At 36.8% G+C, this 2,500-nt stretch overlaps 1 protein-coding gene across 4 annotated transcripts in view; it reads left to right on the forward strand.

Annotated features, from left to right (window-relative positions):
* Positions 1-2,466: 2,466 nt before the first annotated feature.
* The window catches only part of celf6 (CUGBP Elav-like family member 6), a 179,507-nt gene continuing 179,473 nt past the window's right edge, over positions 2,467-2,500 (forward strand). For all 4 annotated transcript variants that reach the window (XM_077194680.1, XM_077194681.1, XM_077194683.1 and 1 more), the window contains exon 1: positions 2,467-2,500. This exon is cut by the window's right edge and continues 357 nt beyond it. The gene's annotated coding sequence lies outside the window, so the exon portion shown is untranslated.

A 2,500-nucleotide genomic window follows, 5' to 3' on the forward strand; every position in this document is an offset into this window, starting at 1 on the left:
TCCCTTAGAAGCCTATGGAGGAGTGATCCAGCTCTCAGATTTAATCACAAATATCTTAATTCGTGTTGCGAAGAGGAACGAAGGTCTTACGGGGTTGAACAACATGAGGGAGAGTAAATACTGACAGAACTTTCATTTTTGGGTGAACTATCCCTTTAATGTTGTTAAATTAATGTTTATTGCATTTTTAAAATGTCATGTGTGTTACCATGATGGTGTTTAATGTTCGTGTGAAGGACACTGTGCAGCTTCTATACTGTATATTAGTATTAACTTTCATGTTGACGTGGTGCTTGTGATGAGCTTTGATTGATCATGTGACTCTAATCACTGCTGTGATTGGTGGTTGTCAGTGTATTACAATGGTACAAAACAGATATTAATACTTCAATAAGTCGGTAAATTAACATTAAATCAGATAATGAAATATGGTTTATTACTGTAAATTTTTTTCCGTGAAAACAACGGGATTTTTTTACAGAGTGGTATTATCTAATTGTGTAGTTAAATTTAACAGCTGACAGATATTCAACATAATTCATGTGTGAGACAGTCTAACAGAAGGACGGACAAAACCAGTGAAATATCAAGTTCTTGTCATATTTTATTACCATTTTCTAAACTATGGTGAATAAACTGTGATAATGTGAGAAATGTTGAAGGTGTCTGAATAAATTCTGGTTTGACTGTTTATAAATCACGTTGACATCATCATCTGATTCCTTCTCCTGCAAAATTAAAGTTTGGACTGTCGAAACAGAACTGGATGCATAATCAGAAAATATTATGCATCCAGTAACAATTTTAACAATTTAACAAAATAACAATTTAGGTTATTTCATTGTAAATTCACCAAAATAATAATAAATAAATAAATAAATAAATAAATAAATAAATAAATGATTAGTGCAAATATATCTCTCCTTCATTTCTGTCTGTCTCTCTCTCAGCATGGGTTTGAGTCTCTCTCTCTCTCTCTCTCTCTCTCTCTCTCTCCTTTTGATCAAGTGTCTGTCTGTCTTTACATCGGCGTGATTGAAGAAACCCTGAAAATCTGCCTCTCCTGTCCTCGCCTGCCAACATAAAGTCTGAGATGTGATGATCACAGCTGTGCTGCTTCTTCCAGCTGACGAACCATACAACAAAAAACCTCACAAGCCCAATAAACGTCATGCATGGGGGCCGAATTAGCCATGCCTTTATGCAAATGAAAGCTGTCGACGAGGGGACCCGTTGCATTCCCACTCCAGCTCTGCTCATAAAACACGCCAGGATACGCTTATACATGAAGTGCAAAAGAAACGGGAGATTTTCACTTCCCTCAGGTGATCTGGTACTGAAAGACAATGAAATAATCACTGAGAAGCATCTGTTGAACAGCAAGCATACAAGTGTCAGAGTATGAGAGTGTATAAGTGAGGATAATGTTGAGTAGTGCTGATTAACACCGAGTTCAGCACCACGGACAGCGACACAATGCGATATAATTGCATTTTCCAGTCTGAACACTCAGATGGGATTTCAAGCAGCTTTTCTTTCTTTGCTTCCCATTCACAGTGACAGTTACTCGTCGTTCTCGATGTCGTGCTGTAATTGATGTAGATAATTCGGATAGTGACATCATCGTCTCATTACTTTTCGTGCAAAATTAAAATTTGGACAGTCAAATCAGAGCTGATTAATGTGTGTGTGTGCACAGAGTTCAGTACCACGGACAGCAACACTGTGCAATATAATTGAAAATCTAATGTAATGGTGCCAGTCATGTATCGAAATTGGGTTCATCTTTAAAAATCAAGCAATAAAAATGTATTGCATTCATTTATTTAATAACAGAGAGTATTTTTATGTAGGCTATACTTGCATATACAGAGATTTTAGATGCAGAAGAACAGTGAGTCGTCAAGTCACCTTTATTTATATATCGCTTTTTACTTTACAGATTGTTTCAAAATCAGCAATTTAACTCGAATTAACTTGAAAAATACCATAATAATTTCACAGTACCTAAAATGCATTTAGCAAAGCATGAATTAAACATTTTTTTTGATCAAACTGTACTATACTGTAAACGAGCAATGCATACATACAACGTGTAACATATAAAATAAAACCAAAAATATGAGCTGTGTTATTTGTATCCTAACGTGATGGAAAATAGCAGTAAATATTTGTTTAGGCATTTTTATTTTAGATATTGGGCATTTCAGTATGAATGATTAAATTGTAGCTATTTTAGTGATGCCAGTTAAAGGGTTAAAGCTTCGCAACGTGTTGCTTTTATGCAAATTCGAGATCTAAAACTCTTCTAAACGCCGTACAAATGTTTGACTTCTCGCCCCGCCCCGCACGAGCGCCTTCACTAACGTCGCCCTTTGATTGGCTGGCACTGGCTGATTATGCAAATGAACCGCGGGTCTATTCAAAAGGCGCGAGCTGACGTCACGAGTCAGAGTGGCAGCTGACACACGGAGCGCCAGACAGATGGAGAAAGTGAAGG

The sequence above is a fragment of the Siphateles boraxobius genome, unplaced genomic scaffold, assembly GCF_051911475.1.
Source record: "Siphateles boraxobius isolate OS27281-9 unplaced genomic scaffold, OSU_SipBor_1 32, whole genome shotgun sequence".
NCBI classification, from domain to species: domain Eukaryota; kingdom Metazoa; phylum Chordata; class Actinopteri; order Cypriniformes; family Leuciscidae; genus Siphateles; species Siphateles boraxobius.